Genomic DNA, 12342 nt, shown 5'->3' with positions numbered 1-12342 from the left:
AAACATTACACAAACAAATACAAATATTTTGCCTTCTTCCATTGGTAGCAGCTGTGGAGTCTACATTTGAAAACTATCCGGTGGGGTTTTTTGGCAAATTGTCATATGAGCTCTATGCAATACTGATATTATATGTGTTGTGATTGCATTTTGTATGTGGTTTTGGGTGGGGTGCATAAACTGATCTGTCAGATACTATAGGTTTATTTTATGAGCTGTGACCAGAGGTTTTCTTCTCAGGGTTCTTTCTTCCGGTATGCTCTTTGAATCTTGTGTAAAAATTAAAAAATATTAATAAAAAAGTTTAGTGGAATAATCCACTTTTATTGAAAAAAAATAAATAACAAATAAAGTAAAATAAATGTCTCTAGAAAGGTGATCATTAAAATCTAGAAAAAAGTGAGTTCTTGTGTATATTGAAAAATGAAATTACTAGCATACTTATATTAAAAAAAATTTAAGTAAGATACATTGAGAGATATCAAACTATGGAAATATTTAATATTCATGCATGATAGAAAATATTTTTAAATAATAATAAAGATTTTATTAGTAGTGAGTTTGAAGTGAAATGGTTAAATAGATTATTTAGAGTATTTGAAAGACATTGTAGAATGTAATGCATGACATAGATGAACAAAATCAATATATCAATGGTTGTACATTTTGATAATTATAGTAATATATAACTGTTTTTTTGTTAAAAAGCAATTATGACTTTAAAAATGTGAAGATGCATAGATAAAGTATAAGGTGTTATGAAAAAAACTAATATTATACTTGTTATATGTATGTATTAAACAATTTAAACATTATGGAAAATAGAAGATTTTTTAACAAAATTTGAATTATGTATTAATAAATAGATACATAAAACTATGAATAGTATTAAATTGCATTTTGTCTGGATAATTTTGAATAAATAGTAAAAAGTGATTTTGATCAAATTATTTGTCACAATATAAGTCATTAGTAAAAGTAAAAATTAGGGAAAATAAAAGATAGTGGAACAAAATTTCAATTATTTTTTATATTTATAAGCAACAAAACAAGGTTGTTCCTATAAAGATTAGTCAACATCACCCTTGAATTCTTGTTGATAAATATCTTTAGATCAAGTTCATTTGAAAATTCTATTGTTGGATGTACACTTCCTACTTTTGTTACGAAACTATGTGCAACAAGATGTTTCAATGTATATAGCATATTTTTTGTTATGATTATGAGCATTTTCATTTGTGGAAAACAAATGGATGATATTTTCAAACTCAACATTACTTGTAGCATCTATGTTAATAGGGAATCTTATCATAAGTAATTGTCAATCATCAATTTGTGGGTTTGCATCTTTTAAATTTGTCAAAAATTGATGAAACCTTTGTTGTTGATTATTTTGTCCATATTGTTTGAATATTTCATCTAATGTAACTACAATTTTGAATTCTTGTAACAATAACTTTGCCTTGTTTGTTGATGTCATATGTTGGTTTATCATTGACTGAGGCAATTGGCTCAAATCTCCAACCAAAATCATAGATATACCTGAAAGAAGACCAATAAAAATTAGTTTAAAATTATGTAATAAAATTATAAAATTTTTATAGATGAATTATAATAAATATGATATAAAATAGTTGTGTTGATTAGTCATATTTAAAGATTTACCTACAAAGCTTATGTGTGCATTTTGTGGGAATGCTTGTTGAAACGGAGAATCTATGTTTTCCAACATGTTTTGACCAATGAAGCTCATTTCATCAATCAAAATGTATTTGATATGTGTAATATCTTCTTGAAAGCTTGTAAGTCTTGTTCCTTTTAGTTAAGAAAAATTCCATATTGGGATTCTCAATTTTGAATGAACTGTAGAGGCTCCTATATTGAATGTTGCAACTCAAGTGATAGAAGGGGAAAACGACCTGACATTGCCTCATTTTCAAGGGCTTGACTAATGGCACCAATTAGATACAACTTTCTTGTTCCTATTGTTCCCTATAGTATCATGAATAATGGCTCTCCATTTTGAGTTCTATGGTAGTGGGTCATAATTATGTTGATTGTCTTTCTTTGTTTACCATTGAAGATTGTGTAGTTGATGCATTGCAATATATCATGTATGAGACATCCATGATTTTTTTTGCTGCTAATGAAATTGATTGCTTGAGTTGTGTATTCTTCACTTGGATATTCACGAGACCAATATGTATGTGTATCAATGTCTCTTCTTCTCAACATATCTATTTCAGAAATTTGTATATTTTGACCTTGATGCAACTTAGATAAATTTTCTCATTCATGGGCTATGGTATTTCTTTGAACATGTTCATTGTCTTCAATTTCATAATCATTGGTATTTTCAACATTTTTTTTAGCCATTGTTTGTTTCATGTGCCAAGCATTATAGTTGAATTACTCCCACTTTGCTATTATGGAATCATGATCATGACCAATATCTCTTTCTATGTCATGAAATGGTTTGTACAACAATAACTTTGAAAAATAGAATTCAATCTATTTATCTAAGTCACATGGAGAAATGGATACAAACCTAGGGATAACTTTGACAATAGATTCACTTTGTCTTGGCTCCCATTTGTTCTCTCTTTTTCATTTAGGATTATAAATCCATGATCTAACTGTATCAATCAATGAGACACGTTTTATAGAAGACCTTGTTTTATATTCATCAACGAGAGATATTGTTTGTTCTTCATCGTTCTTTTTAATATGTACATCTATAGGTTTAAACACCTCACATGAAACATTTAGATTAACAAATCTTCTATTGCTTTCTACTACTGGAAGTTCTAACAATATGTGACATGTTTCTTGAGCTCCAATGTCTCTTTCTATGTATGTCTCGATTAGAAGCCTTCTATATGCTCGTGCAGCTAAATCATCAAGGTTTTCCATATTTGAAAGACGTATCAACATCTAGCTATATGTTAGAATAATAGAGAGAAGATAGAAACACATAACAAAAGTGTTGAACGGATCTTCGCGATGACGTCTGTTGATGCCCTAAGGCCGACTGTTGTTGCTGTCGTCCAGCCTCCTCTTCACCCGACTGCTGCATCCCCTAGAGAGGCTGTTGTGTGTGCTGCGATTGGGGGCTTTGCAGAGGTTTCTATCCGTGCCTTGGCAGGGTTCGGGGGGTTCTTCGCCTCTCACTTCGGCTATTCGAATACAATCTTCCGTGCGGGCCTTACCCTCTTCGGGGGTGAGTGTTGGGTCTGCTTCGCCTCCTGGGGGTACCCTTGCTGGTGTGAAGCTAAAGGTTGCCACTGTGGTTGATCCTTGTAGGCCCAAGATCGATCATGTGCCTGTTGCTAATACGGAGGACGGTGATCTGGTGCATCCGGCGCCCTCTGATACAGATCGGGTTGCTTGTGGCTTGGGGCCTGTGGCTGTTACCGTGTGCAAACCCTTGGCTTTCATGGTGTCTGCTAATACTGAAAAGGAGATCATCCACAACTCCTCTGTGTTTGAATCTTATGTTCTGATTTGCAAGTTTCGGGGCTTTTGGCCAAGCCTTCCTCAGCTGCATACTTGGATTTCCCAAAGCTAGGAATCGATCTTAAAGGGTTCAGTTAACATTTTTCCTTTAGCCAAGGGTTTTTTCATTGCTAAATTTGAACATGCAAAGGATAGATCGAAAATTTTATGTATTAATCCTTTCAGCTGGGAGGACAAATTTGTTTTGATGGTTAAACCCTGGTTCTCGGGTTTTAACCCATCTACTGATTCATTTAATGAGATTCCTATCTGGGTTATGCTCCCTAACCTTCCCCTTCATCTATGGACGGACTCTTTGCTAGAGGAAGTGGGGGAGGCTTTAGGCGAATTCCTAATGATTGATAAGGATTCTTACCAAATTTATCATTCTACTTATGCTCGGATTTTGGTTAACATTGATGTTTCTGAAGGGCTTCCAGCTGAGATAGAGATTGAATCTTCCTTGGGATCTTGGGTCCAACCGCTCGACTTTGAGGGTATCCCCTTTAGATGTCGAAAGTGCTTCCAGATTGGACATGTTGCTGCACAGTGTGAAACAGATAAAAAGAAAAAAAAAATTTGCTTCTTGGTGGAAGGGTGCCTCATTTGAACACTATTTTGTTAAAAAGAAAAGCTTCTCCCAGGTGGTTGCGCAGGTTCCTCAGGCGGATGAGCCTTTGGTTACTGCCTCTGTTTCTGGTGTAGCTTTGCCTCAAGAGTGTGTGGATGCTTGTGATGGCATCCCAACTAATCGTTTGAAGAATGTTGGATCTTCTTCTTTGGTGGATGTCCTTCCTGCTTCCCAGATTGCTGCTGGATCTTTGTTTGATTCTTTGATTTCTGTTGTCCCTGCCTCTCCGGATGCTGGCTCTGTTCCTCCTAGTGATGGGAGGTCCTCTATTATGGACCCATCCTCTTGGCGAAAGGTTGTTGCTAAAAGTAAAAAATCTAAATCGTCTTAGTCCTCTTTGATATCACCCTTCGATCCCACAAGGGTAGGTCAAATTCTTGATCCATCCTGGTTGGGTTAGGGCTGCTGGTCTTTTGCATCCTGTTGATTTTTGTTGGGGGTTCTTCTTGTGTTGTACCCCATCTTTTGTTTGGCTATGCCGAGTCTCATTCGTGTTATGTTTCTTTGAGTGGACTTTCAAGTTTATCTTTCGATTCGGGTTGCAGGTCCTTTCAAAACCTGTCTTGTATAGGGTTTCGGGTCCCTTAAAACCTGATTTTTCTTAATCAAAAACATCTAGCTATATGTTTTTGAGCTTTTTTCTGTTTTTGCGACGTACTTTGCAATATATTTGATTACAACATGCTTGGAAAGAACAAGTCGTCCATCTAGATTTTTTCTCCATAATTGCAATATGTGACAATTATGTGAATTCATTCTCTCATCATTTCTTGTTGGTTCAAATTTTTTTGTCTCATGTCTCTATATCTTCATATAATTTGGAGCCTTTTAGATTCAATAGCCAAGGGACTTTATACCTACAATGAATATGAACTCGTATATTTCATTAATTGGCATAATTTTTATATATTTAAACATGTAATTTTTTTTTGACTAATTAAATAGTTACCTACAAATCATTTTGCCTCCTTTTTCCTTAGGCATGCACCCTCCCTACATATCATGTGTCATTTTACAGAGTTTAGTATCTCTTCATATTCCCGCTCAATATCTATCTCTTCAAGTTGTGATGTATTTTTTAAACATGGATGTTGATAATTTTGGAATGCCTACAATTGAAAATACAAATGAATGTATTAGTCATATCATCAAGTCTAAGTAGTTTATGTGATATATTAGATGTATATGAAAATATTTATGCACATGCCTGCATATTTTGTTGATGTGGATCTTGTCTAGGATTTTCCATGGGTGAACAATGGAATGAAAATGTCTCAACATTTTTCTTTTGCTCCTCATTTGATCAATCATTGTTGTCCATATTTGGTGCTCCATGCATCCAAAGGAGCACAAGCACATGCAATGACTCCCTTATGTTGCCATTCATATCTAGTTCAATAATCTTTAACATTCATTCCTTTTTTTTAAATTTCTTTTCTAAATATTGAATGTCTTAAGTGCATAGTGTGCTTCTCGTGGAGTACTTGGCAGTGTTCTTGACATTAATGCATTCAAATCAGGCCAATACATATATGCAACACTCAATGTAAAGAATATTGTAAGAGAGCCATTTGATGAAGCATGTATGCCAATTCTACATGAAATTGAGCCCAATATGACTTTGTATTCCTGAGTTTGTTTCCAAATCGCATAAGCCTATTAGCTAGATGAGAGTGTGACATGTTTTCCATATGTTGATGCAACTCATTAATGGTGATCGATGTGTTGCAAAGTTCTTTTCACAAATACTGCAGATGAATTATGTATACAATATCTGATTATCATATTCATCATAAAATATCTGAATCTTGGATGTTGACCAAAATAATGATCCCTATACTTCAATAGATGCTTCACAAATTCATCGAGGTTCTAACCAATCACATCGTCCATCTAGAAACAATGTTAGTAATGACATATCGAGTAATTTTTATATGACATGCTCATTGATAGGAGATGTACTAATTCCTGGCCAATCAATCAATGTTGTTGGATTTGCATCAAAATTATTAAGCCATCTATGGATCAATTTCATATCTCTGCAAATAGTAAGAGGTTTTGAAGCCATTGATGTTGTGTGGTCAATTATATTCTTTCATCTGTCTCCATCATTGGACCTACAAATATGATTTCATTTGCATCATAAACAAATTTCATGTGCTCTATCTTCAATTTGTTGAAAATATTTTCATCACAATTTCTTGATAGATCATTGAGAGCATTCCATCAATTCTAACATCAGAGTAAAACTTGTCATGCTCTACTTTGTACTTAAGTGCTTTATTCACGGTCCCTATTGACTGTATAGTTATAATTGGTGCCATGTTGATCCCTTCTTTGAACAATAATGATAGGCAAATGATCTATTGTATGTAACAAAATTTGTGATACATGTTCAACATTTTACGAGAAACTTATCATGTCCTTTGTATCTATATTGACCACCAATTGCATGTGTTACTTGTAGTATTGGGCTAACACGTGCAATCAACATTTCTTCTACTTGAGTTTGTTTTGCATGCTCCTCCAGTTGCGGTGTGAGATCCATATTATTTGAAGTTGAAAATCTATGAATACCTCTCTCTTGTCGACATCTAGTGCATACAAGACCTCAAGTGGTGCGAGATAATTTGATTCCTATATAACATTCCTAACAAAAAGAGCAAATGTCTTACAATCTAAAGCTATCTAATTGATGTCGAAATTGTAGTTGAAATCTTTTGAAATTAGCTTCAAGCATTCCATTTTGGTTTTGTATGTTTTCGGCATTTCTTTGTACAATTGAATTGATCCCCATTGGAGTTGTGTTGGATGGTTGATTGTATGTTCCACTTGATTGTAGGTCAAGTTAATGTCTTTCTTATCTTTCAAAATGAGAAATCTCTCCAAATGTTCGTTGATGAATATTTTTAATTATATTTTGTTCATCTCTATTTTGATTTTCTTATTCTTGTACAGTTACTTCTACCCTTCTTTTAGCATTTCTTTGTCTTTCAACTTCATTATGTCTTGTTCTTTGTTCTTCCCTTTCAACTTCTGTCATTTGTTCCCATTGTCATCTTCGTTATTTTCTTTGATACTCTCCAATTATATTCTCTTAGATATTGTCTTCTTTGTTGCTCTGATTCAAAATTTAATATTGGTTGCACCATAGCTGTAAAAAAAACATATATGACATAATGCAAGTTCAAGGAGGTGAAGAGTAATATTTCTAACTTGAGTAACAAAATAAAATTTTTATGAGAATTAATGATTGCTGGCAAGATATGGTAATTGAACTATATATATCTTTTCTCAAGAATAGAATGAAATAAATTTTATATAGAACAAAACCATAGGTTTTTAATGTCACATTGAAAAAATTGTGAGATTAGAATGGTTATAAGACACATCTTCAAGCAAAAAAATTTATCAACAGGGAAAGAAGCTAGAGGGTGAGAAGCATGAAGCATTGAAATACATTCATTATTCTTCTCTTAAAAATGGAAGGAGAAAACACAAATTTGAATGTTTTCAACTTACCAAAATTGATGAGCCCAAATTTTGTTATTAAACCTATCTATGTTTATTTTTCTAAATTTAAAAAGAATTACAATTGAGAAAAGAAGAGACAAGTATATCTACATACCAGTTCACCTTCAGATATATTGGAAGCACCAAATCAAGTTGCCCAAATCAAACTACTTGCACCAAACTTCTCTCTATACCCAATGTAACCTTCCAAACTCTTTATCTATTCACTATTTTGCAAAAAAATTCTATCGTTGTCCAATGTAATCTTAGTACATTGTGTTGTGGAAAGAAGTTTAATTCCATTTTATAGAGGTAGGGCTACTATTTTTGGATGATAAGACTATAGCTTTCAATTTGCTTGAATTTTTGTTTCATGCAATAAAATAAAAGTCAAACTGTAATTTTTTAGTTTATTCAATATAGAATAGGTTTTTCTATTTTATTATTAGTTCTTTTATGTAACAAAATTCACTTTGTTTTATGAAAAATATGTGCTTTTCTTTTATATATATATATATATATATATATATATATATATATATATATATATATATATATATATATATATTAAGGGTAAGCACTTTTGACTGGAGCTATGAACCAGTGAGATCACATGGGAGGACCTCATCTCCATGTCGTGAGCCAAGGCACCTTCAATGAAGCACCTGTACGACTTGAGAGCACCAGTCGTCATTTCCATTGGCCAATGAACAAAGACAAACCATCTATCGAGTCGCTGACAGTGAGAGCCAACATCAAACTTTACCCTACATCTGTGCTAGGCCTTCCTCACTGTACGTGCTACTAGATTGGTCTGTCGGCACTAGCAGGGCAGAGCAGATGTTTTTTCGGGATGGGGGACCTACAAACAGTCACAGTCAGCGGGGGGTGGGATAAACCTCCACCTCACCGTATCGCCCAACTTGGATGGCATGACATGAGGCTCGGGGGTTTCGACCTTGAGACCTCCACCCAAAGGTGTGCAGCCTGCAACTGCTGTGATACGGGGACAACCCCGTGTATATATATATATATATATATATATATTAGTTTTAGTTTTATTATTAAATATAAAAACTTAACTTTAAAACTATTTAATGTAATTTCATGTAAGATATTGAATTTAATTTGAATTATTTAATTTAAGTTGGGTTGTTTTATTTTATTTTTTAATTCTTATACAATTCTTAAATTTTAATTAGTTTAAATATTACTATGTTTAAATTATTTAATTAATTTAAGTTACTTAATTTCAATTAGTTAATTTAATTATTAATTTAAATGATGTGTGTAAAGAACTTAACTTTAGTTTCTTTTTTTCTAAAGAGAGAAAACTATTTAATTTAATTTTGTTTTAGTTATTTAATTTAATTTAAGTTGTTTAATTTAATTTAATTTAAGTTATTTTAAAAAATTTATACAATTCTCAAATTTTATTTTGTTTAAATTTTACTATGTTTAAATTATTTAATTTAGTTTAATTGATTAAAATTTAATTTAATTTAATTTAATTTGTTTTATTTTAATTTTTATTGACTGCATTAAGTTTAAATTATTTAATTTAATTACATGACACTTATATGCATGTCAAATTAAATAGATTTAGTTTTTATTAACACATATTTGTCCATCCATTATGTGAATTTATTTCATTTAAATTAAGTTGTTTTATTTGAATTTTTATTCACTGCATTAAGTTTAAGCTATTAAATTTAATTTTAGTAATTTATTTTAGTTATTTAATTTAATTACATGACACTCATATGCACACCAAATTAAATGGTTTTTGTTTTTATTAACACATATCTGTCCATCCATTATGTGAGTGTAGTACGCCTCTCGACGTAATCAATATTAAATTATGATATTATAATTAAAGTTTATTAGAATTTACATTTAGATTATGAATTTACATCATGATATACTTTGGATGATAGTTTCGTGATAGAATATGTGGTTTAATTCTTACAATTATGAAAATATGATAAAAATATTATTACTTTATTGAAGAATTGTATTAGTAAAAGAACAATTAATCAATTCTAAATATGTTTTTAAATTAATCTAAAATAAAATTTATGAAAAGTAATATTTTTTTAATAAAATTATGTTGAAAACAACATAAATTAATTATTTTGAAAAAATTATATTGACTTCTCATTCAAGTTTCACGCTTGAAATTAAGAATTTGGATAAAACAAAAAAACTATATTTGACATCAAAATTATTATATATTTTAATTCTTGTGTTGAGAACCAATAGCTAATATGTGAGAATTGGATAATTTTACAGACTTTCAAGTTAAAATGAAATTATAGTATTGAGAAATCATAAATAAAACTCAAGCTTCATTCTCAAAATTAAGAAGAGTATGGGTTATATATTTTTAAAGATTTTAACTCAAGTGATGAAGAAAGCTACTCGCTAATACAACATAATAATTTTTTAGTTTTGTTGATTTTCAATTTAAATGAAGTCCTAGTATAAATAAACCATCGTGGACCTCTTCTAACTCAAGTTTTATGCCTAAAATTAGGAAGAATTTGGGTAGACAAAGAAAACACGATCAATGTCAAAATACTATTATAGATTTTAACTCAAGTTTTGAGGAGAACCAATTGGAACCAATTGGTAATATGGCACGAGAATGTGATAGTTTTATTGGTTTTCAAATTAAATAAACATTAAATATTAATATTAACCAATGAAAAACCTCATATTTAACTTGCAAAAATCCTAATTCTTAACAAAGGATGTAATTAAAACAATAAAGCTTTACAAAGTTAATCATAAAATTTTTTAACAACACTCGTCATCACATTGCAATTCTCATCAACAGTGATCTTGTTATTTTTTATTCCATATATAGGTATTATCACAATTTATTAAAATTTTAATGCTTATTGTGTTCTACTAATGCTTTGAGGTTTAAGCATGTCATAGGCCTAATTAATCAAGATAAGTTGTCATTCTTAACAAGAGAGGTATTTGTTCACCTTGATAGGATGTCCTATTAAAAATGCTCTTAATTTATACATAAAATACCTTGTCAACCTATCATTCATAGAATTCTATATATTGTGATATAATATTCAATGTGTGAATACTAAATATATTGTGTATGTTCCTATCAGTTGCATGTGCAACTTCTATAAAAAAAATGCATAATATCTACTTGTGTGAGGGAAAATGTGCAAGCTAAACTAAACAATTGAAATAACGAAGAAATCAATCGAACAAGCCATTAAAATTCAAACACCTCAAGATCGAAATGGTAAAAACAAAGCAAAGACACAAAGAACATGCAAACCCTTAATACTTGCTTCGATTTGATTAATTCTTGTGATTAGTTGTGTGCTCATGACATCGATTCGGATGCTCGATTGTGCTCCATAATTTGATGGAGATGATAATGCAAATGATAATGGATGTGTGAGTGTGAGTAGTGATTCCGGCATAGTAACAGTGTGTTGAATGAAAAGTGGATTCGAGAGAGATTGGTATAAAAATGGAGGGAATAAATTCTTGGCATTTGGCATAACTGATGTAGTTGAAGTCTGATGACTGCACTGGTAAAGGATAGAAGTCTATTTGTGATGAAGAGATTGAGATCTATGATTAAATGACATGATCAGTTATTTGTGTTGTCATTGATGGCAATTGATGTCAAATGATGTTCCTAATGTTTTGTTTTTTCATCTAAGTGACTTGGTTTACCGAAAGACAGGGTTTACCGGCAAAGAACTGAAGTCTATGAAATAGGACTTTAACTGGTAAACCATAGATGTTTTGATTGAATCCAATGATCAGCGACGATTGGTGATTTGAGGTTTGGATGGTGAACTTGTATCATGGAAAGGTGTATCTGACCGAAATCGAAACTTGTGAAGATTATCGGAAGGCGTGTTTCAAAATTTTGATGAAGTTTTGCTAAGGTTTTAGTAGGGTTTAAGACCAGTGATGAAATCATCAAACCGATAATGATTTATGTGATGACGGTGATCGACAACAAGTCTACATGAAGGTGGTAACATGACACAACCCGTGTGAATGATTTAATTGTTGTTTTGGTACGATTCAAGGAAGAATTTCTTGGGAATCAGTGAAACACTTAGTAGAGTGTTTTGAGGGTTTGACTTTGGTACAGATCGGATTTTCGTGATGGGTTACGATCAACCAACGGTTGATATTGCATTGTAATTTGTTGTAATGATTTGTATATCGATCTGTGATGATCTCTTATGATTTATATTGTAAATTCAAGATGTAATTAGGGTTTTGTGGCTAACCTGGTCGAGATGGCTATTTAGGATGACCTAGTTGATGTTTATGATGTCGATGGTCTTAGAGAATGTGTTAAGTCATCTAAGTGAAGTGTGAGATCTTCCTGAGAGTTGCAGAGTGTTGTGTATAACTGGATCTGGTCAAGCAAGCAGAGAAGTGCAAGTAACAGATCATTTTCTTACTGTTGTTCCCTAACAATTGCAGTAGGTTAAATCCCTTAACCGGGTAGGTCCTAACAGGCCTTAAACATTTAAGTCCCCTAACAGGGCAGCTCTCAAAAGAGTGTTAAATCCTCTCACAAGGTTGATCCTAACAGATCATCAAGCTCCTAACTGGGCTGCTAGGAAAATCCCTTAACTGGGTGACTCCTAATAGGGTCTTCTCCTAACCAGGTGTATTGTAAGCTCCTAACAGGGCTA

The sequence above is a fragment of the Cryptomeria japonica genome, chromosome 6 (assembly GCF_030272615.1).
Source record: "Cryptomeria japonica chromosome 6, Sugi_1.0, whole genome shotgun sequence".
Taxonomy (NCBI): Eukaryota; Viridiplantae; Streptophyta; class Pinopsida; order Cupressales; family Cupressaceae; genus Cryptomeria; species Cryptomeria japonica.
The sequence above is the reverse complement of the archived record's forward strand: the minus strand, read 5'-3'. Positions refer to the sequence as shown.